The sequence below is a fragment of the Fukomys damarensis genome, unplaced genomic scaffold, assembly GCF_012274545.1.
Source record: "Fukomys damarensis isolate Sample0158 unplaced genomic scaffold, DMR_v1.0_HiC HiC_scaffold_8, whole genome shotgun sequence".
Classification (NCBI taxonomy): domain Eukaryota; kingdom Metazoa; phylum Chordata; class Mammalia; order Rodentia; family Bathyergidae; genus Fukomys; species Fukomys damarensis.
The window spans coordinates 16,136,547-16,162,085 of record NW_022900920.1 but is presented as its reverse complement, the minus strand read 5'-3'; the positions used below and the strand labels follow the sequence as shown (position 1 = coordinate 16,162,085).

The following is a 25,539-nucleotide window of genomic DNA, read 5'->3' as shown; positions in this document are numbered from 1 at the left end:
ATATATATAGGCTCTAGAGCACCAGGAAAGATTTGAACTAAAATTTAGACAAAGTCAACCAGAAATAGCTTCATAATCAGGACTCTGTGACCCTGTTAGTGATCTTTGTCCCATCTTGAGCATGCACAAGTGATGGAAGGTTCTCTAAAAGTGACATGTTGCCATTTAGGATGCTGGGTTGATTTGGAAGATTCGAATTTTTACTCTTTTCAAATAAATATTTAACATAATTCTTGATAAGCTGATTGCAAACACTCTGTTTCAAGTGAATAACAGAGGGAAACCTTTCATGTGCTGGAGAACTTCATAAAGTGAAATCATTTTCCAAATTTCACTGTCCTTCATGGAATCTATCTTTAATTGCAAAATTTTAAATGTATAGAATCAGTTGACAATAATATTCATTCCATTCTAATGTATTAAAAAGTACTACCTTATCAACCTACTTCTACAATTAACCTAAACTAATAATGTACAGTCAAGGGGCCAGTGACTTAGCTCAGTGGATGCACTGCCTGCTTCACAAGCGCAAGGTCCCAAGTTTGATCACTGGTACCAAATGAATGAATGAATGAATGAATGTACAGTAAAAAGAAGTTTAAAAACAACAGTGGAAATTTCAGGGAACTGTCTGTGATAATCCCTAACCTTTCTTCAAAATAATATTTTATAAAAAAGGATTTATGTATTTATAACTCAATTATATACTCCAAATCCAAAACAAACGCTACATAACCCATGCCAAAGAAAAAATTATTCACTTATGATACTAACAGAAAATGATACAAAATTATGAGAAAGTAAAAATTTTCAGAAACATCAGGGTTTCACATTGAGCTTAATTAAAATTCCCAGTATTTCTTTGTTAAACATTAAAATTCAAAATTCATATGCAGATTAAATTCTGGTAGTGTTTTTAAAATTTTTACTATGCTTCATAATAAATTCACTTTACATCATAACCTTGTAAACATATATGCAAATATAAGACTAGAATAAAAATTTTTACTATTCAATGCCTACCCATGTTCTACTTTTTTTCTTCCTTTTCATTCCTGGGGCCTATGCACTGAACTATATCCCCAGCCCTTTTTTATTTTTCATTTTGAGATAAGCTCTCACTAAGTTACTAAGTTACCCAGGTCTATTTTTTGTTTTTTGGTTTTTTTTTTAAATAACGCTCAACCACCAAAACTGCCTTCACGAATAGCAAGTGAATCACAGCAGAGTGTGAAAAACACTGGTGCAAAACATATCACAAATAATACTGCTGAAGGGCTCTGAACTGTTACACTGCTTCCCATCAGAAAAGCATCTATACTAAGCTAGCTAATGAGTCACAAGATGAAGCAACACACAGACTTCAAGTAAACACTGTATTCCACCAGCACTCAAAGTACAGTAAGCTCATGGGGAGCCAGGATATGAACACATAAAATGTGAGGAAACACTCATTCCTGCTTTAGAGGCAGGGAGGGTTTACGGAGGATATGAAGTTTTATTGAGTGGCTAAATGAAAGAGTATCTAAGTCAGGACAGAAAGGAATGAGAACAATCTAGATAAAGGGAACAGCATAAACAAAGAGTTGGGCCAGGAAGATAATTCTGAGAACCAGGAAGGAGCAGGACACTAAAGCAATGGAAAGGTACATTGGGACCAGATTCTGGGGGTCTCAAATGCGTTCAGACTTTACTGTAGATGAAATGGGAAGGCTTCTTGGCCGAGAGCATGAGTTTCACCCTACATTCCAAGAGGAGCTGGTGACAGGACAAAGACAACAAGTCTCCAGCTTTTGATCTTCCTCGAGTGTTCACTGTGTTGCTTACCATCCTATAGCATTAAAAGTCATCTGTAAGGGGCAGTTCCAAGTCTACACTCTTGTCTAATGCTAAAATTCTTAACTAGATTATCTAAAATAACAGCTAGATAGTCCACTGTTGTGTATATCATCAAAAGCAATTACTTCCACTGCTATCTTCCATAGCAAAGCAATTCACCTCTCCATTAATAAGAAAATTATATTGGGGGAATGAACAGTATGGTGTAAAAATGGAATGGCACTGTAATAGCAGAATATAAAAGAGAATCCCAAGAATATCTACTGAAAAAAGAATGGATGTGTACCATTTTAAGTTAAAAAATCTATAAAGGACACAATTTTCTACTTTAAGGTGGAGAAGAATGCCAGCTTGCTAATACAGACAGGGCAAATAATAGAGTTGGAGGTGGTCAAGCCTTAAATTTGAATCTTGAAGGTCAAAAAAGACCCAGGTATCACTATAAACACATTCCTCACAGATAGGCAGATTCATCCTTAGTCAAGTGAACCCACTGATTAGATTTAAGAATGATACTGGCCATAAAAAATATTCAGTCAATGAACATTAAATGAATCCTATGGGATGGCACTAATTTACTGGTAACAAAAAGATGAGCAAATGTATGCCTCTAAATGATTCACAATCTAATGGGAATGAGAAAGCTGTACAGAGATGAAGTACTGTAAAAATATATTAACCACAATAGTGCACAACTGTTCAAAGATCCTAAACTTTGACAAGTTCATTGAAGGTAATACCTCCTCAAATACTCAGTATTTCATTTTTAATGTTCTAAATACTCAGGTTATCTTACTAAAAGATCTTAAAGCTATACATTTTGCCTTCTGATCATCTGAAATCAAATTTTTACATGAGGTTAAAACACTGTTTTTCTCTGAAGTACATTTAGACTTATTTCAGTACTTCAGATATTCTCACAAGCCCTCCAAGAATGCAGTTTTATTAAATAAACCACTTTGAAATGTTATGCTTTCTAAATTAAGCTGGTTGCGAGTTAAATGACCAAAGTGCTTAAACTCAATTTAGAGTCACCATCACACAAATGAAAAATAGAGGGATTTGAAAGCTACCCTGCCTTTTCACCATTGTAAGAAAATGAGAAATGTTTGTATTAAGAATGTAATTACTTAAGGATTTGGACATACTTTCCCATGGTAAGAAGAAAAAATATTTAATCAACCTCTAAGTACATTCATTCAGAATGGAACAATGAGGTAAATGCAGATTAATTCTTTCCTAGGGTGCTTTTTGTAAATAAGAAATTTGAGTTACCACAGATTTCTGAAGTGCTCAAGATTTTGAAAACATAATTGGTCTGACAGAGTTTACCTCACAGTGTTTATGAGTTCTTTCAATGTATACTCTTTAGAAGATGAGCTCTGGACACCCTCTGTGCCTCCTCACAAACCCAACAAGAACAAAACACATCTTACATGAAGGGAACTACGTGAAGGGGGCAGCATAAGCAAAATAAGATGCCTGCAAAGTTAAACATTGGCTTTAAAAACCCTAAAAAGAGAATGCAATGCTTAATTTTCATGCTAATTAAAATGCCAAGATGGCCCCTGGTTCAAATCCTCAAAGAGAAAAAGTTGAGCAAACGCTGTGATTTATAACTTGACCAAGCTGTTACAACTTCTGCAATTATTTTCAAACTGTGTTGGAATTGGAAAATAAAACAAAAATAAAGAAAATCAACTAGCTAAGTTCTGCTACACTCTGAATTGCCAAAGAAGAGTTAATTTTTCCTCAGAGTACAGCTGTAATATTCAATAGTTTCCTCTGTAATGAAAAATCACTTAGACTACTTATAAAACCCAAATTATACTTTGCCTCTCTCCCACAAGTAAAAAGAGAAAAAAATTAAAATATGGTCACATAATTTTCGATTAGTTTTACTACAGTGTCATAAAATAAAAATCTACGAAATGCCAAAGTTAAATCTAAAACATAGAAAATGAAAAACTGAAACCCCCAACTAAACACATTTACTACCAAATTTCTATTAGAAAATACTGTCTTCAGGAAGAGAACAGCATGCACTTTTGGTTTTGGACAATAGAATGAACAAAGGCATTCTTCTCACTTGTATGTTTTAGACCATAATTTGAAGAGCATTATCATATTGATCTAATTTTCTATCCTATAAAAGAATCACAAAATAAATTATGTGAAAAAATCTTAGTTTAGTAAAATGTAATAGTCTGAATTTATCCTAGAAGTGACATTCCATGTGATAGTCAGCTGTTAAAAATATCTATCATACCTTACTGAGTAACAGACAATGAGCATGTAAAAGATGCACGCAAATAGAATTTCATTTGACTTCATAATCAGTAATAATTTTAGCAAAGATGTTTTAGAATAGATGAACTTTTTAAAAACTTCAAATGAAAATATAGCAAGCAATACCAAGGGATTCTTCCCACAGTTAAAAGATTTATCTGGTTAGAAATCTGAATTTCAAAAACAAAAGTCACACCAATGATATGGAAAAGGATTATAAAAAATGGTTTTCCAGCAAACCATGGAAATAGATTTTTTTGCAATGTTTATTGATATAATTCATAGACCATAAATGTCACCCTTTTAAAGTATACATTCAGTATTTTTATATTTCAAAACTGTGCAATTATCATCACTAAGTAACTCCATAACGTGTTCATCTCCCCTAAGACACCCATACTCCTTAGCAGTCACTCCCTATTCCTTCACCCCCCAGCCCTAACATCCACTAATCTACTAGTAACTTACTTTAAAATGGTGTATTTCCTCACATTGCCATGTTTCCTATTTGACTCAAGAGTAAAACACGAAGACCTGACACAGCCTACAAGTGCCTAGGTGGGGTAGCCCACATTACCTTTCTGGCCTGGCCTGTTTTTCTACAACTTGCTACTCCTCCACCCTGCCACTTTGCCACACCTGGCCTCGTTGTGGCTCCTGGAACATGCTGGGGTGCTCCCACCTCAGGGCTTCTTACAACTGTTCTCTATTTTGGTCTTACATATATTTCCATGGCCAACCTATCTTCTACTTTAAGTTTTGCACTATGTCACACTCAATAAAGCCCATCGCTCATCTCTATTTTTCTCCTAAAGGGCTTATCAACTTCTAACATTCTAACACAATTAATAAGAATTAATTCACTTGTATCTATATGGAATTTCTTGTTAGAATGTATGGTCAGGGATTTTTAGTCTGAGCTGTTCACCCCTGTGTTTCAAAACCTTCTCAGTATATAACTAGATGAATGAACAAGGAATCTAGCACTACACTCCACCTCTGCCATTTCTTTCATTCTCTAAACCCAATGAATGTATGTTACTTTAATACCGCCCGCGTTGTACATTAACATGGCATGCATCAATCAGTCTGTATTTGCTGAACTACTACTTATGATGCAGTGTCACCATATTTTTACCATATAAGCCTAGTTCCCAATCTTGGGAATTTATTGAATTATTATTTTATTACATTATCATGAAATAGCCTATGAAAGTTACTAAAAAAAAAGGGAAGATTAGACACAGTGTCCCTTTAGCTTTTTTCTCAAAACTGAAAATATTTATTTCTCCAGCATACATTTTCTTTTTAAAAAGGCCTTTCAAATTTAGTTTCATTAAAAAGGGTGGGGTTAAGTGGGAAATGTACCTTGAAAAATGGACTCTTGCTAGCAGAGCTGAGCACTGCCACAGTGATGAGCAATGACAATAACAATAATAATTTCTCTTTGTGTTGAGAGCACCGTCCTATAACAATTCTGCATATCCTTGTGTTAAATCTCACAATAACTTTTAAAAGTAATGAAAGACATTATTTTTATTGTACAGGTAAAATAAGATCATACAATGATAGTAGTGAACTCTGAACTAGACTCTTGATTATTCCTTCTCGTTTCATACCTAAATCTAAAAATACTCATAGCTCTTTAAAGTATTTATAAAATAATTTCAAAAATCTTGAAAATCACAGTATAGTTTAATATGCAATGAGACTGTGCTTGACATCCAGGATAGGAAGATGAACTGAGCCTTGGAAGGTGCTTGCTATCTGCAAGGAGAGAGGAGGCCACTATGCCCAGGAACTTTCACAGCCAAAGGTGAGTGCAGGACAGTAGCACAGGGCACTACGGAGGCACAAAGGAGCTGCATCAGACAGCAATACTGAGAAGAGAAGCTACACATAAGCTGTTAGTGGAACCAAAAAGTGAAAGGATCAGCTTTCTCTTGAGCAGCAGAAAAGGTCTATTCTGCAACATGTCTTCAAGGTTGAGTAGCATCTTATTCAAAATTAAAATTAGGCACTCACCAACAGCAAACACAGATCTGAGACCCACATGGCTGTCTCCCTCCTGTGCTCCCAAATACTTGTCCATCAAAATTTCACCAAATAGGAGATGAAAAGAGAAACACCTGTTTCATCTTTATACCTGGAATGTGCTTCTGTGTCTTCATGGTTTAGGGAAGCTTTCAAAATAAATTTATCTTTAGTTTTACATTCAAAATGTTAATGTTAGGTTAGCAACAAAGAGTCACTCCATCTTTTCTCTGAACAAATGCCAATTTCCATAAATTCAAATTTATTACCAGTATCTTTCCTCTTAATACAAAATGATGTATTTGAAGCATGTTTCAAGTTCATGAATAGATCCATCTACAATCTGGTATTATCTGCACAAATGCTATGAAACCCATGATTTTAAAATTATATTATAGTTTCTTTTATCTTATATTTTCTGCCTTGATTTCCACCAAACATTTCTTATAATTGAATGTACAGCTGATCAGAAATAAAAGAAAAACTTACTATTTATATTTTAGTGGAAAATGCTCTTAGAAAAATCCTAAAGAAAACACTGAAATGACTAACCATTCCTTTTTAAATGAATTCAGTGTTTAAAAGGTCTATTATTTGAGTACAGTAAATCCAGAAATACTGGATTTTAATTTCTGAAGGACTTTAACACCTTTTAAAAGGGGAAAAAATGAGAACCAAGACCTGTCATGTAAAGGTACAAGAGCCCAATGATGAATGTAACTGTACTGTACACCTTAAATGTACCAATAAACTCAATGAGAAAAAAAAAAAACCTTTTTCAGCCTTTATGGGAAATATTTGAGCCCCTAAGGTATTCAAAACTACGTCTGCAAAGTTGACATATAACCATTCTCTTTGAATATTACATTTTTCTTTGGATAAGTTTAAACAACAGAAATGAAAAGTTATTTCTTTAATTAAAGTTAAAGCATTTGAGACTTTGTTATTTTTCTCAGAAAAAATATCAGAGAAAGAAATGCTTTCATGATATTCACTCAAGTTAGAATTCTTGGCTTTTAACTGGAAACATCTGGGGATGGGCTTGGCAGACGGCAATAAAATTGAAGTTACCAATTCACACCCTGCCATTTTGAGGGTATTTTGTTTTTATAGTTTTCAAATCAAAACCAAACGGATTTTTCTTTGAACTCTGGTTCTGAACCAAAAATTTTTATGAGATTTTACTCTCAAGAATACTTTATAAACACTTTGCAAAATAGGAAGGATTTCATGAGTATTTGAGAAGAGGTTAAACCAGAAATTTGTTTTGAAAGTTCAAGTTAAATTAAAATGTAAGTACACCAAAAAGATGAAACTATTTAAATACATGTGTACCCACCCACACGGAGTCAGTAGCACTGAATAAAAAAGATTAACATCAAGCCTTTTACCAGGTAAAATTGATCAGGGTCCCATTTTCCATGATAAATCTTGTTGCTAAAATCAATTGCTTAAAGAGAAGATCTAACACTACCTAAACAAAATAGTTCAAAATAATCCATTAGAATGGACTGAAAAAGCAAGTCAGAATAAGGGCTTATTAAATCCAGTCCTTTCCCTGAAAGACAACACCAATGGAATCCCATCCGCAAAGTACTACAGCAGACCCCTTGCTCCTGATTTCATTACATAAACAGAGATTGACTTTATCTGCCCCCAAGAGAGTGCTTCAGAAGTAACTCTAGCTGCCCTGTTTTCAAAAACTGTGTTTGGATTGTGCCACGCTCAGCTGGTGAGGTGAACTGAGACCAGTAAAGACAAAGGGCCTAAACATCTGAATCCATTTGTGTTCCCCAAATTCTGAATACCAACAGATGTACTCCATGTGCTGCTAGGCTAAGCTTTGAAAATTTAAAAATACATAATTTTTCCACTGACAAACAGAAAGTGATGGTAGTCTGTGTTTCTTTAATTAAAATCCAAGGGTTTTCAAAGGCTCCAGGACTTACTTTAAAGCTGCTTTAACACTCAGCTATTTATTTTGCTATTGGCAAATAATACAAAATAAAGATTCTAATTCAGTTTTAATCACAATCTTTACTATTATTTTGGAAACCCTGAGTTAATCTTTTTTCTTCTAAAAAATGCAAAGAAAGCCTGTGCAGAAAAGATTCAGGGGGTCAGCTTACAGCCTAAATTTAATTTCAAACTGAAGGGTCACAAGTTGAAAAGGATGAGAAAAAAAACAAGATGAAGACAAAATAATATAGAAAGCAAAAAAAACACAAAGCTTCAATTTCTCTTAAGAGTACACATTCATATGCATATTCATGTATGCGTATATTTGGTATTCACCACACTGGTAAGAAGATTCAAGTTAGGAGTTTGCTTTTTAAGGCTGCTTCTGGGAAAACAGCACTCAAAAGCACTGGTTCTGCCACTATCTTAGCAGGGACCATCCTCACCTGGATGGTAAGAAGGGTCGAGTGCAACTTTTCCTCCTTGTATCCATCCTCCTACTGCCACCACACAAAACTCATCAGTCCCTATTCACAAAGCTTTACAGGCTCTCCAACACCTATAGTAAACTAGGCAGACATTTTTAAGTAAAAATATTTCATAGGCCCTTCCTTATGTGATATCATTGTAACGAGAAATTATACAAGATTAAAGGCCACCACAAATTCAATAATGCCTTTAGACAAGTTTGGATTTTCCAATGACAACAGAACCTATATAACTGTAAATAACAGTACTGTACTCACCTGTGTATTTCCTTAGTCCATATCCATGGTGTATATACAGATTCAGATCTCTCATCAAAGCTTCCTAGTTTAGACATACCAAGGATCTATCTGAGTGCTCGGCATAAGATCTGCTTTCAGTCTACTTTCTTACACACACTGCAGGACACTCACAGCTGGTCCCAAGTTATCTTCTGATTGGATGGCTACCTATTTGATGAGATTGCCTACTCCACTTCTGAGTGAACCTAAATACTGCCTATTTCTCTATACCAAGCTTTCCTTGGATTCTTCATCTCACTACCAACTGCTCCTGTCCCCAGGCAGAATCATGTCCTGCACTGTCATTCCTGCATTCAACAGATCATTATTAAATGTTTACCATCTGTTAGGCTCCATGCTAAGGTCTTGGGCATACCATAAAAAACAATAACACTGCCAGCTTAAGTGTTTGGGTACCTTCTCCCCTAAAAGGAGAGACAGATTTTTAGGACATAATCACCCAAAAATGTGTCATTGCAAATTATGATAAATGCTATAAAGAGCACATCAGTACAATAGGGAAACCTAATTTAGACTGCAGGGTGGGTGTCAGAGCTGATTCCTTAGGAGATACTACCTAGTTTTTCACAGAAGTCTGTTCTAAAACTTCACAAAGTCTTTGCAGTCATCTCTTTATATACTCTATTTCTGTAATTTTTTTGACATCACAAATTTCAACTTGGAGTTTCCCAAGAGCCAGGAGTCCATCATTTCTTAGCATTCCTTGTGCCTACAATCCCTTGTATGGACTGAATTCTCACCACTTACTATTTAATGAATTAAGTTAAAATGTGTCGAAACATATTTCTTTAAAAAAGAAAATCAGCCAGGGATTTAGCTCAGTGGTTCCAGCGCCTGCCTCGCAAGCACAAGGACCTGAGTTCGAGCCCTGGTACCAAAAAAAGGAAAAGAAAGAAAAGAAAATCAGAGGAACCTAAAACTAAATATGACTTAGACCTCCTTAGTTTGTAAGTTTCATTTTATTATTTAAAAACAGGAGAGGGGAGACAGAAAAATTAAGTGACTTGATGAAGGATAGTTAGTGGGAAAGCCTAGATTAGAAGGCTGATTTCAATATTCTTTTTCTGTTAAAATTTCCAAGCAAAAATCAGGCATGAATACACTTAAATTATGTCAATAATGTCCTATATTCATTTATGAAGATTTGCCTAACTAGAATCATTAAAGATCTAGTTCCTTAGAAACATTATTTGTTGTACTCTGCACTATTATTTTTTTAAATTTTTTTTTGCACTATTCTTTTTTAAACTGATATACCCTGAACCAAACATGTTAAAAAAAAGTTCCCAACAAATGAACAACTTTATAAAGCCAGTAAAGTGTCTCTAACTGATCAATCTCTAATTGGAGCTGTTATTTTTTCCATAATATGAAAATACTAAACATTTTGCAATGCTTGAAAACCTTAATCATAAAGGTCTGTTTATTGGCCCTGCTGAGAAAAATAAGAAGTTAGATGTAACCTTTTATGTATACCAGGGGTCTGATCTTTATAATCATTACTTTTTTTTCCCCTGCCTGATGAAAAATTCATTGCAAATGACTTAAATACTTCAAGTTTAAGGATGACCTTTTTCCCCTCAACTGTGCAACAATAGAGGCCCTGGTAGAATTTACATCCTTTCCCATTGGATGTCACCATATTCTGTGCATTCTCAAAAAAAGGATTCTGTAGAAAGCCAATGAAAAGTTTTTGTGGAATTTCTCCACATCGAGAAGTTCAAAAGAAACCTCACATACAATGACCAAATCAAGTCCATTTCACAAAACATTAGTTAATTTTTTTGTGAATGAAAAATATATGACATTACAATCACCAAAGATTTTTGGATGAAAATGTGGCACACCCTACTTCTTCATTATCAGGCATACAGCCTAAAACATCACATTCATCTAAATTCAACCACACTGTTAGTAGAGAATTTAGTCATGAAGATCTTCAGGAGAACAGGAATCACTTATAATTACACCTATTTATTAGCAAATTATAAAAGCACACATACAAAGCACAAATACAAAAACACCTTTACAATATAAGGATTATATGCCATGAAAGTGTTAAAATTTTGTATTAAAATATGTGTAGATGAAGGGAAAACTTCCAACAGCTACAACATTTAAGTAATTATATAGACACCCATCTTGTACTCTGTACCAAAAAATGCATTTTCCTAAAACTTTAAGGACCTAGTCATCAACTTTCTATCTAGTAATAGTTTGTAGAAATAAAAATACATTAATTGTCAGTTTACCACATGAGAACTTTCTGGAAACACCATAAATAAAACTGAACCTGAAATCTATAACTTCCAGATGTGGGAAAGTAAAATTTGGACAAGTTACTATTATAGACGGCCTGAAATCATGATAATAGTCATAGAGAAGATTATGGTTTTGATGTTAAAAGTTTGGAGTGTTGAATATGTTTGGAAGCTGCTGATCTACAAGCCCAGAATCTATCAGCTATTAATCTATCAGTCTCTGGCAATGCAGCATCCAAGAAACAGAAGGTGGTGCATAGCACACATTCTAGCAAAAATTTTTTGTATCATTATGAGCTTCCAGATCTGAAGAAATTTCATGTGTTTGAATCCACTGCAGGTGTCCTCAATTTGTCCACTGGCCACTGGGAACCAATAAGTTGTCTGAATGCTTCTAATACAACCCTAGTAATTCATGATAGCTTCCATGCTTGCAAACTTCTTTTTATTTTCACAGAATCTATTTGTTAAAGGAGTTTTAACTATCCTCAAACTTCACTGTGTTTATAAGCAATGAATTTGAAGATCTATCACTAAATAAGCTAAGCTTGCATCTAGTTACTTCACTTTCATCTTGGGGAACGGTATGATCCATGAGTATCTGTGTCTCCTCTTTCTGAAGCACTTACACCACTACTATACAGAATCGCACAAAATGATTTTTAAGTTTTCCAAAGTACTTTTAGCAAAATACCTATCCCTAACAAAAGGGCATATTAAAAAAAAAAATCTAAAAAGTAGAATAAATCAAATATTTTAATGTCTGGTTTTTAAAAAACTAAATGTTCAATTTTTCTTTCTATAATGCTGTTACACATTTTTAGTAAGCATGCATTAGTTATAAAAATAATAACAACAATCTAATACTGTTTACTATAAGCTCAGCACTATACTAACCACTTTCCATGCACTACCACATTAATCTTCGTAATGACCCTATAAGGAGTATTGATTATTGTCTCCATTTTACAGAAAAAGACAGTGAAGATTATAAAGGCTAAAATTGTAATCAGGCATGAAATCAAGATCTGAACTCAGTGCTTCCATCTTTAGAACTAGATCTTCACTCTTTGTTCTAATAAAATGGTAACTTTAAAATGTTTAAATTATGTATGGAAAATTATTTATAGTACCAGTTTCAACAGCTTTTCATCTAGAGACCACATAAAGAGTCTCAAACATTTAGACAACTGGAATACAGAATATGTTTTCAAAATCCTAATATTCAAAAGAAACTGACAAAAAAGATTCTACCACTGGGTAAAAGGTTATAAGGAATAACATATTCAGTCTCAAAGCCTACAGCTACTAATCACAACAGGAAAGGTAGAATTTTTATGAAGATCTGGCAGACACCACCTTAACCAAGGGAGCAAACAACATTATCGATACTAGAATAGACTAATAGTAAAAGACTTTTGATATGAGGCCCTGAGGCTGATAAGGCAGCATGTGGGTAGTATTCCTGCCAAAAATGATTAATCTGAGTAAAATTATCAGATATGAGGCAGAGGCACGAGAATCACTACAAGTTCAAGGACAGGCTGGGATACATAGGGAGGCCCTGTCTTAAAAGACAGAAGAAAACAAAAAGTCAAGCCCATAGATAAAGTTTTACTGAAACACAGCTATATCTATTTGTTTACAAATTGTCTATGGCTAAAGAATGAGAAATTAGAGTCATTCACAGGAAAATGGATGCATATTGAGGATATACTCTTAAGTGAAATACATAAGTCACACATGGGTAAATACCAAATAGTTTCTCTGGTGTGAAAAACTATAATTGTACATAAGATCCTAAGGGTATAATTGACAATGTGAAATAGGAAGAAAAATGCTAAAGGTGTAGGGGAAGTGGAAAGGGTAGCGGAAAAGTAATAAGGGAAAAGAAAAAAATGAGAAAATTAAAAAATGGAAATAAAGTGTTTGTAAATAGGGAAGGGAGGAGGGGATGAAGGGAGGGCAGGGATAAGGGGAAAAAATGAGAACCAAGACCTGTCATGTAAAGGTACATGATCCCAATGATGAATGCAACCATACTGTATACCTAAAATGTACCAATAAACTCAATGAGAAAAAAAAAATTGTCTATGGCTGTTTTTGCTACAATGGCAGACCAAAAATATTTACTATTTGATGCTCTAACCAAAAAAATATGCTGGTCTCTACTATAAAGGAATGTGACTGCAAGGGACAGAGATTTCAACTTCCAGAAGACGATAGGGGCCCTTGGGTCTGTTTACCTTGAAATATTCACAAGGATCGATACTTTCATTACTTTTCTAAATATACCTTAACAGAAAGATTTTTTTTTAACTCCACTCATCTCATTGAAAATTAAGGGTGTACAAAGGAGAAAACATTTCCCATGTTTCCCAAATTAAGTATGCAAAATAGTTTTTTTAAAGAAGTCGTCAGAATCAAGGTTTGATTTGTAACAACAATCCAGACTATGGATGGGCAGCTATGGGAACTACATGCATCAACCTGGGCAAGTCATTCTGAGAAGGTTCCAGAAAACAAAACACAACGCAACACAAAAGAGCAAGCAGTCCAGGCAAGAAGCATAATAACAGGTTTCAACTCAAGCAACAGGAACACAACATAGGTTCAAGAGCCAGGCACCAGAAATTAGGAGGACTAAAAGAATGAGGCACAACAGCTCGTGATTTAATGTTAAAGTGTCAACTGCAGAAGTGAGCAAGCATAAAGCCCTTTGGAGTCACTGTCAAGTCCCCATCAGATGCACACTGGCAATACTGACGTGTTAGTATTTAATCATAATGTGCTTCAATATCTTCAACTATAATTTACAGTAAAAGCTACTTTACCCAAAATGAACAGGACTAATAGAGGCGATTAATAAAAAATGCCCATTATAATACCTGTAAGGGAAAATTTATACTTACATACATACTATGAATACTTTAAGTTCAAGAACAACTGCACACTCATTAGCTAATCTTTAATTCAGGACCAAGCCTTATGTCTGAGGATGCATCACTGTGACTTTTGGTTATTACATTGTTAAGGTGTAGTGAAAACTAAGACATCTAAAAAGGTAAAACATCCTTCCAGATTTTTACTCATTTTTTTGCATCTATTATAGTTTTCCCATCCACAATTAAGTCAATAAAATTTCTATGTTGCATCTTTGAGTCCTGCCAAAGTTTTCAGTTAATTTTAATGCAAAAAAAATTTTTTTTAATCTCTTACCAGTTTAATATTTAATTAAATTATATCATTGCAGTAAGTAAAACTGATTTAAAAAGCAAAATACATGTAGGTATACTAAAGTGTATTCTACTAGCAATAAGAACTCAGTGTTCAGATTGCCAAGGGCATCACTGAGTAAATTTTACAAGGGGAATCAACACATAAAACAGAATCACAAGGCATACATTCAAGGCACACAGCAGGGACACACAAAGCAGGGCCCAAACAGCTCCACCAGGATGACACTGATCTACCACACCCCAGCTTCAAGGACAGAGGGTCACACTTACAAGGTATATCTGCAGGGAATTAGGAGACCCCAATTTTTAAAAAAGTGGAATGAAGACAGTACAGAGGCACTTTTGCATTGGATACTTAAGAGAAAATAAAACTCTAGGAAAAAAGCATATAATTGAAAAGATAATCATGTGTTTTCATATTGTCTGGTGTAGTCTTCATTTTTTCTTGACAAATTGTCTTCTTAAGAAAAACATTTAAGAAGAGGAGAACTTATTTCCCTTATTACAATACAAAGGGGCTGATGTCTTTGAGTTATTCAATTTTTCTTACAATCCCCTTGAGAACTTGCAAACTAAGCTTGGGAAGTATTCAAAGAACAAAAGTAACCTTTTAATGCAACTTGAAATTAAAATAGCCACCAGAGATCACCACAATTGCCTCCTAAAAAGTAGTATAAAATGTATGAGTACCTAAATAAATCCAAAAATTATAGGAACAGAGAGACAGATTTACATTTTATCAGTTTATAAAAACAACTAAAGGTAGGAACGAGGATTTAGCTCAGTGGCACAGCGCCTGCCAGGCAAGCACAAGGTGCTGAGTTTGATCCCTGGTACCAAAAAAAAAAAAAGTAAAAAACAAAAAACCCAAAGGCAGTCAACTTAAGTGAATTTTTAGTGTAAAGTTTTAAAGATACATAAAAAATAAAATTGGAAAAATTTTTATTTTTCTAAAACTGGAAGTATCTTTTGTTGTACCTTATGTATGCTTCCTGTTTAATTTTAAGTAGCTTCTATTATGAGTTTTTCTTGGGGGGGGGGGACTGAGGATCGACCTCCGGCCCTGTGCTTGCAAGGCAGGCAGTGGAACCATTGAGCCAAATCCCTGGCCCTATTATGAGACTTTGCTCTACTATTCTTGGAAGAAAATTTCCCAAATGATTAGATATACAACAAGAATGGACTACTCATATTTAGCATGAATATGTTAACTAGAAAAGCACTAATTTTTGATAGAACTAATTTTGACAGTCTCTAAAAGAAATATACAAAAAGAAATTCACTATATTTACAACAAAAAAATGGAAAGAATAGTGGCCCTGTGTAATATTAGAACTTTTGTAGTCATTTAAAATTATGTGTATTTGACCAAGTGTGGTGGTGCATGCCTGTAGTCCCAGCTGGGGAAGCTGAGGCAGGGGAATTGCTGTGAGCTCAAGGCCAGCATGGTTTACATAGCTCAAGGATAGCCTGAACCACACAGTGAAACCCTGTCTCCAAACAGCAAAAAAACAAAACAAAAAAAAAAAACAAAACAAACTTCAGCACATTTACTCAAGATACAGGAAAGAATGTAGAAAAAATTATATATATCATCTGAAAACAACAACCAAGAATGGTATACATCATCTAAACAATGACATGTATATTTAGAAACCTAAGAAAAGATAATAAAATGTTAATAGTGATTAGTCTTGCATAAGAGAAAAAAACAAAACAAAAAAAAAAAACAAAACAAACTTCAGCACATTTACTCAAGATACAGGAAAGAATGTAGAAAAAATTATATATATCATCTGAAAACAACAACCAAGAATGGTATACATCATCTAAACAATGACATGTATATTTAGAAACCTAAGAAAAGATAATAAAATGTTAATAGTGATTAGTCTTGCATAAGAGAACTGCAGGACACTTTTATCTTTAATGATCCCTTTATTTCTTTTCTCCAAAGGGAAATTAACTCTTTTTTTTTTTTTTTTTTTTTTTTTTGATACCAGGGATTGAACTCAGGACCTTGAGCTTGCGAGGCAGGCAGCGGAAACACTGAGCTAAATCCCTGGCCTAAACTAAATTTTTTTTTAAAAGAGTAGACTGGAGAACAAAATAAAGGCAGTAATAATTTTAAGAAAGGTACTTCTGCATTGTACAAGATATTCCACTCAATCAACTTTAATATTTCTTACAACCCCAGAAAAAAATACAACTTCAGACAGTAAAAGAGTTTTTAGTTGTTCTTCTAGGAAGTGACATTATTTTATTTGTGAAAATGTAGCATGACTCTGAGCAGGTATACAAGATTAAGGAAAATACAACAGCCCTCCAGAATAAGGAAACACAGACTCAATTTTTAAATGGACAAAAGATCTGAAAAGGCACTGTACCAAAAAACACGTGTAGCAGAAAGAGACACAAAAGATACTAAACATCATTTGTCAATCAAGAAATACAAATTAAAAATATGAGATACTAGCACACACCCATGAGAATGGCTAACAACAAATGCCGAGAAGGATGCAGAGCAACAGGAACTTTCCTTTGTTGCTGGTGGTAATGAAGCAGTTCCTCTGTTTTAGAAAATGATTTGGATATTTTTGATAGTTAAACATACACTTATATAAGCCTATATAACTTTTTTAAGTGTTTCGGAGTGATCTGAAATTGGATGTTCAGACAAATAACTGTACAGGAATGTTTACAGCACTTTCTTCATGATCACCCCAAACTGTCAGCAATCAGGATGCCTTTCAATAGGAAAATGGAAAACTGGTACATTTACATACCGTCCTACTACTCATCAATGAAAAGAGAAAAGCTGTTGATGCACAAAGCAAATAAATGGATTGTGAATATAACTTAATAAGTGAAAGAACTCAATGCCAAAGGCTACATATTGCGTAATTCCATTCATAGAACATTCTGAAGAAGCCATAGGGACCAAACCCAGATTAGTGGTTTCCACAAAGAGAACATCAGGGTAAAAAACAATTCTGTATAGCACCTGTGTAGTACATACCAAAATCCACAGAACTGGATACAGTAGAGTGAACTTTATACTGGGTACAAATCCATTTAACATTAATGTGAAAAAGAAACATCAATAGGAAATTGGGGATCATAGAATAAAATGTCTACAATAAATAAATCTAATACAATAAATAAATAAATAAATACAATAAATAAATCTAATTATACTACAGATGTCTGACATAACTGCACTGAAAGGAGTTGGGGGATAAAGGTGCTTCTCTTAGTAACACTGGAAAATGGTGTTTTGACGTGAAACTGCAAGAGTAAAGCCTAAAGGACCTGCATATAATCACTGTGCTCCAGTTGATAAATTTGCCTTTCCTTGGAATATAGGTTAACAATTATGAAAATGTTCAGTATTTATATATAAATATAAATATCTGGTCTCTGGTAGAGACCAGATTTCACACTGTTGGAGAAGGAAATTACATTTAAGCAAGAAAGGTTGGAACAAATTCTCTGAAGGAGCGTTGGGCATCAGTATGAATTCACATTGAGCTTAACAGACACAGAAATAATTGATACATGTTTCTTTTGGTTTAGTTGATATATACATATTGCCTAGCTCTGCTTCACTGAGAAGGCCTACAAGTTATGACACTATGGTAGCAACAATTATAAAGATAATAACAGTCACTTGAAATCAGCACTGCTAATTTTTCAGTACATATCCTTCATATATACATACTCTCTTGTGTATGTATTTTATATACAAGGGATCATAATGCAATACTCTTGTACAGTTTTATTTTATTACCTAGCAATATAATGAAAATTTCTAAATCAATTAATTTAGATATCAACATTGTTTTGTCTTTTTTATTTTTATTTTTTTTTTTTTTGGTACCAGGGCTCCAACCCTGGTCCTTGTGTTTGCGAGGCTAAATCCCTGGCCCTCAACATTGTTTTAGTATACAGTGCAGACCCCTCCATATGGTGTCACTATATTGCCCCAGGCTGGCCCCAAACTCCTGGGCTCAAGGGATTCTTCTGCCTCCCCATCCCAAGTAAAATGGACCCTAGATTTGATGTGCCCTACTGTATCCGGCTAACAAGGTCTTTTTAAAGCATGATTCATTCAGAAGAAAGAAACTATAAGGAAAAGATTAATAGATAGTACTACATTAAAATTTAAAACTTCTGTATAATTAAACAAACATATATATCATACAAAGGAAAATGACAAAAATAGATGAAACTGATAAATAATTGATATCACAGTATTAATACATTGCCAGGGATTTGGCTCAGTGGTTCCGCCACTTGCCTTGTAAGTACAAGGACCTGAGTTTGATCCCCAGTACCACAAAAAAAAAACACACACCATAAAGAGCTTTTCATTATGTTTTAATCATTCTCTTAAATTTCCACAAATATATTATTCTACATTAATTTAAAAAGTTCTTCAAGATTTTTGTTTAAATTATTAGGAAGAAATACACAACAGCAAAGTGACTTAGTCGCATCCATTCAGTACTTATAACAAGCATTTGCTGTTGAACAGACTGGCCAATTATCAACTGAATCTAAAGTTGAATTAATAATTCGCTCATTTAATAGAATCAATGCCAAGGCTGACAAAGGGAAAGCTGAAACATTTTACTGTAATACAAACATAATGCCACAGAAATAATCTAATTAAAATAACTCATTAAACTGATTTGTATATGACAGTACCCTTAAAAGGCTACAGGTGATTATCTGGGAAAAAATAATCAAATTTGAGCCCTAGTTCACACCATACACAGACATCATTTTCGAATAAACATTAACTTGTAAAAAATATTTTTTAAAATATCCATGGCTATAGTGTAGGCAAAAATTTCTTTAAAAAACATGAATGTGCCAATCATAAAGAAGAAAAGCTGACAAACTGGTCCACAGTACAATTTCTAGGGTGAGGATGTAGCTTAGAGCACTTCCCTAACAAGAGCAAGGCTCTGGATTTAATACCCAGCAACACTAAATTAAATTAATTAATTAACTGAATAATTAATTTTTAAAACTATAAAAGGAATTTCATCAAAAGACACAATTAGAAAAGGAAAAGGGAAAAAGTGAATGGAAGACGGTATCTGCAAAGCATTTATCCAACAAAGGATTCTTACCCAGAATGTAGAAAGAATTTCTAAAAAGCAGACATACATACAACAGATATATGAGCAAAAGATCTGGATACTTGAAAAAAGGCCAGGAGACATATGACAATGACATTATCAACAGCAAAATGCAAATCAAAACCACAATGCACCAACACCACTTACACATCCTTCATGCTGCTGATGGGAGTATAGAGTAGTACTATCACTTTTTAAAAAATTATAGGCAGTATGAAACCAGGCATGGTGGCACACACCTCTAATTGCAGCACTCAGGAGGCTGACACAAGAGGATAGCCACTTCGAGACTACCCTGGACTACACAGTAAGTACAAGACCAGCCTGAACTACATAGTGAGACTCTGTCTCATAAAAACAAACACTCCTACCACCACCAAAATCACAGGCAGTATAAACTAAACTTGAAGATACATATGCCCTCTGATCTTGAAATCAATACTTAGGTCTACAGAACTGCATACAATACATACAGAAATGCATACATATGTTCACCAAAAACATGTAAATGAATGTTTGCAACTGCACCTGCATTTGCCAAAACCTAGATGCAGTCTCTCCACAATAGAATGGGCATATAAAATGTGGTACAATCTCTAAATACAAAACCATACTTAACAATGAGATTGAACTACCATACCTAATTATCTTCCTTTTGCCTTGGCATTTAGATGTTTTACACAGAGCAGGCCCACCACAAACACTGACTAATCATATATACCTACAGGGTAGAGTTCAAGAGAAGCTATACATAAAGCACTTACAAATGAGAAGAACCCTCAGAAACAGGGAGTTTATCTCTAGGTCTAGCATATAAGAGGGAGTGGATAGTGTGAGTTGGGAGAGTTACAGGCTACCTGGGAGAGTAGTGCATGAGCTTGGTCTGGAAGGGAGGTTCCAATTTGCACATGCAGGGATAAGTGAGACATTTCAGTGGCAAGAGATAGCACAGAGCTCAGACATATGAAGCGTAAGGCACATATGATAGTGGCTGGCCTCCAAAGAATGGGCCATGTGGAGAAGGGAAGCAAACTTCCTTCTTCAATAGCTATGGGTAGATAGAGCTCAGACATTAATTCAAAAGTTCCAGAGATGAACTGAGAATCAAAGATTGAGAATCAGGCACTATCCCAAGCTTTCTATTTCACTGTGTGAGAAAAAAGGAAAAAGATGAGAAGAAATAGAGTACATGATTTAATGTACCTTTATTCCCCAGTTAACACTTACCTTTAATATAATAAGCATTTTAGGACACTCCAGAATTAAAAGTTATATATACTTTATCATAAATCTAACAATTTATGTGAAATTTCAGTTAAGTTTAAACTCTCCATATGGTAACTGAAATTAAAATGTGAATTGATGCAAGCCTTGGGCAAGTCAATCAACTTCAGCTTCAATTTTCTCATCTTTAATAAGAACAGATGACCCTTAAGGAAATGCTTTTGACTCTGATGTGGCATAACTTCACATGTGACAATTTTAGAAACAAGAATTTTTGATGAGTAACAGAATTCTTTTACCTCCCACTGCCTCTAGGAGGCATTAAAAATCACTTGCTAAACTTATTCTGTGCTCAAGTTTTTACTGACTACATCTAATCCATTGGACATTTGACATTTAAAAAAACAGATGCTCAATCAAAAGAATCCAGTTTTTGTGTTGTACTGTGGGTAACTGATGAGATTACTTATATTCCTTTCAGAGCAGCAGTAGCAGTCACTACCATGTGTGCCCATATACATCCCCCTGTACTGAGACTACATACAGTACAGTAACATTTACTAGTTCATTTGGTCAGGAAACTTTGAAAAGCTTGGAAACTTGGGGGTTTTCAGTATTGTATGCTTTTGCAAATGCAGCTTTGCTAACTCCAATTTTTTTCTTGGTAGTACTTTTGTAACAGAAATACCAAGTACCTTCTTCTAAGCAAAGTCCTGCAGAATTCTATGGATGATATTTGACCACACCAAAGCTGAAGCATTCAATATAAGAATGATTAATCACTGATGAGTCAGCCTTTTATTCCTTTTTTGCTGCTATTTCAGAAGCCTTTCTGATGTCTGGTCATGACATATACCAAAGCAGACTGCCTGAAATCACTGTTTACTCTGGCCTACATTCAAATCTGGATTTGAAAAAAAAAAAAAAAACCTCCATCCAAACACCCCTTTCAGATCACTGAATGGCCTTGCAGCAGGACTCAGAAATAACATGGAGAAAGAGAATTTTTTAAAATTATGCCTAATGACACTTCTATATCCTCCAATCTTCATTTTCAAAAGCAATCAGTTTTTAAATGTATCAGAAGGGGGTCACAAAAGAATATAAACTAAATTTTACAATACAAATAGTAAACATTTGGAAAGCAGAGAAAAACTAGGTTTCAGCAAACTAAAAAAGTTCAAAGAAAAAACATAAATAGCTGTTTTCTAGCATAAAGAGAAAAGACTTAAAAATTGTGAAATGCAAAATTAATTATAGGATTTAAAAAAGAATAACGCAACAAAGATGAAATGATAGGAAATAAAATTACAGTGAGATTAATGCCCGAAAATCACTATACGTAGAATTAAAACCTGAACAAATGCTTTATTTTTTTTTCAGCCTTAATTGAGTTGTGGTTTTTCTATAAAATGGAATATTATTATTACAAATGCTTTATTTTTAATAAAAGCTTTTTTTCTTTCACAACAATAGTGGCTATATACATAGAAAAATAAAAGATGTGTTTAAACCAACAGCACCATTAAAATATGATATATAAAAATATATACATCAACACCTCAGTTAAAAAAAAAATAACTGGCCAATAGACAGAATGAAAGATAAACTGTTCAGATGTTCACTCTATATGGTGCCATAGGCTCAAGGAAGCAGCTCTTCTTGGTTCCAATCATAGCCCTAAGTCATCCCGATCCACTTCAAGCAACCAGCTCACCCAGATAAGACACACAACTCTGACAAATGAAATGTGTGAAGTTTGCTAGGAGACTTCTCCTTGAGTTTCTTTGATTTTAAGAAACATCTCACATCCATTACAACAGCTATTATAAAATGAATGAATGAATGAATCAAACAAACAAAAAAACAAAAAGTCACCCCTGTGTATTGTTGACACAAACGTGAAACAGTATAAACACTATAGAAAAGAGTATGGCAGTTCCTCAAAAAATTAAAAATAGAAAGTTATATGATGTAACAATTCTGAGTTACATATTCAAAAGAATTGAAAGCCATGTCTTGAAGAGATATTTGCATATCTATGTTTACAGTTGCATTATTAACAATAACCAAGGGACTCAAGAGACAGCCCATGTGTCTAATACAAGATGAATGGAGGGTCGGGGATTTAGCTCAGTGGTTCTGCCGCCTGCCTTGCAAGCACGAGGGCCTGAGTTCGATCCCTGGTACCAAAAAAAAAAAAAAAAAGAAAGATGAATGGATGAAGAAAACGTGGTATATACACACAGTGGAATGTTATTCAGCCCTAAAAAGAAAAAAAAGTAGGACACATGCTATAATATGGCTGAACATTGAGAATATTATGCTGAATGAGTAAGCCAGTTACAAAAAGACAAATACTGTATATTTCCACTTATAAGATGTGCTAAGCATATATTTGTAGAAGTTCCAAGGAGAGAGGAATGGGAATTATTGCTTAATGAGTGTAGAACTTTGGTTTGGCAAGATGAAAGTTTTGGAGATCGATGGTGGTAGCAGTTACACAGCAAGGTGAATATACTTAGGCACTGAAATGTACACTTACAAAGCAGTCAGGTAAATATTTTGTGTATTTGGCCACATTTAAAGTATTTTTAAAAATAAAGTCAGGTGTGGTGGCACATGACTGTAATCTCAGAATCCTCAGAGACTGAGGCACAATGACAGTAGGGGTGGGAGAGAAGAAATAAAATATTTTCTGAATCTGTCACTGCTGATGACTTCAGATGCCTGGATGAGCAGCAATTATATATTAGTCAGCTTTTGATTGCTGTACCCAAATACTTAAGAGCAATTTAAAGTAGTAAATATTGTGACTCATGGTCTCAAGAGCTTTCAGTCCATGGTCAGCTGGTTCCAAGTAAAAAATATCATGATAGAAGTGCGGTAGAGAAAAGCTCCTCTCCTCATGGCAGCTGGGAAGCAGAAAGCAGGAAGAGCCAGAGAAAGAAACAATGTACTAGGGACAGGATATACCCTTTGAAGGCATGCTCCTATTGGCCTATTTCCTCTGACTGGGCCAGTTCTAAGAGCTCATTCACCTATAAATTCATTACTGAATTAATCTACTGATGAAGTTAACAGCCTCTTGATCCAATCACTTCTCTGGACCCCCATCTCTGAAGATTGTTACATTAGGGATGAAGCCCCAATACATGAATCTTTGGGGGATACTTCATACTTAAATCATAATGAACTACTTTGGAACTGTGTGAGAGAGAAGCAGATCAAGAGAATGAGCATCCTTGAAGACAGCAACCTGGAAAGCACCATCCTTTCCTTCTACAACAGGAAGAACTCTTCTAAAGAAAATTTCTTACACTGATGGGAATGTTTCGGCTTCTATCCAGATGTCCCACAAAGCCCATGTGAACACAGGAGGGGAATTTTGAAGGTAGATAGGTTAGGATGTGTGAATGTGGAATAAGGGTATGGATTTGGAAGTCCTACTTTGGGTATGGGTGGCACCAACCAATGGGTATGTAGCCTAAATGGAATATAAAGGAACACAGAATAGGCAGGCTAGCTGCTGCTGTTGCTGTTTCTGCTGCTTGCTGACTTCCTGCCTGCCATGCCATGAACTGTTTCACCTCTGACATGCCACCCTGCCTCGAAGCCAGCCAAGTAGGAACAGAAACCTATACATACAGTGAGTTGAAATAAACCATTCCTCCCTTAACTTTAGTGTCAGGTATTTTGTCTGAGCAACAAGAAAAAAGTAAGACAAAGTTTAGTGCCAGGAGTGGGGCCATTGCTGTGGTATTGCCTGTCCAGGTGGGTCAGGAGTCTTTGGAACTGGCTTGTGGGTAGACACTGGAAAGATCTGGAGGTGCTGGCTCAAGAAGCAGCCCTGGAATGCTGTATGCCAAACTTGATGGGAGATTCTGGTCAGAGCTCAGGAGACTAGACTGCTGATAGAAAAGCAGCTAGTAAAGACCAGGCTCAGGTGGTTTCAGTTAGGAACAAGGACAAAATTAGCTGCTGGACTCCAGACCATGTGTCTTATACTCTGGCAGAAAATTTGGCTGGATTTTGCTCTTGTCCAGAGAGTTTGCCTAAGACTGAAATTAAGGGCAGTGGACTAATTTTTGCAGAAGAAATTTCAAAGTAGTCTAATGTTGAAGTGGTGGCAGGGCTACTGTTCGGGGCATTTAGCCAGATCTATGAGCAAAGAGCCCAGCAGAGTAATTTAAAGCACTTTGACTTTGGCCAGCAAGGAAGTTCTAGAAGAAAAGAAAGCACAGAGGAGAACTTGTGGCTAAGAAGAGGACAATAGAAAAGATGGCCTGAGGACATCAAAAGAACCAGCAGGACTCCATCCTTTGCAGTCTCAAAACTGCAAAGGTAAAAGACTGCTTTGAGAAGAGAACGAAAGAGCACCATGTGTCAGAATGGCAGTAGCCTAGGGAATCTATTCCTCAAGATTGGGTTCACAGCATTAAGCAATCCAGGCACTTGACCTCTACAGCCAAAAGAGAAGGAAGCCTAGCTAATGCTCCAGCTGGTAGTAGACTTTAGAATCATCCATATGGTGCTGGTTTCATGTGCACACGGAATGCAAGAGTTGTGGGATCAGGAAGGCTTCCACCCAGATTTCAGAAGGTCTGGGAGGCCAGGTAGTGTGCCTCTGAGAAGGCAGTATGTGAAGCTGTGAGTATGAAGCTGACGGTGCAGTGGAGACCACAGAAAGTTGGAGAAGCCAGGAATGTGGATCATCTGAGGAAAACCACAAGGAGGAAGCAGAACTGGCCCAAGA

General features: G+C 35.1%; 1 protein-coding gene across 3 annotated transcripts in view; it reads right to left on the bottom strand.

Moving 5' to 3' along the window:
- The window catches only part of Ate1 (arginyltransferase 1), a 143,235-nt gene that overhangs the window by 38,443 nt on the left and 79,253 nt on the right, over positions 1 to 25,539 (bottom strand). The window lies entirely within an intron of this gene.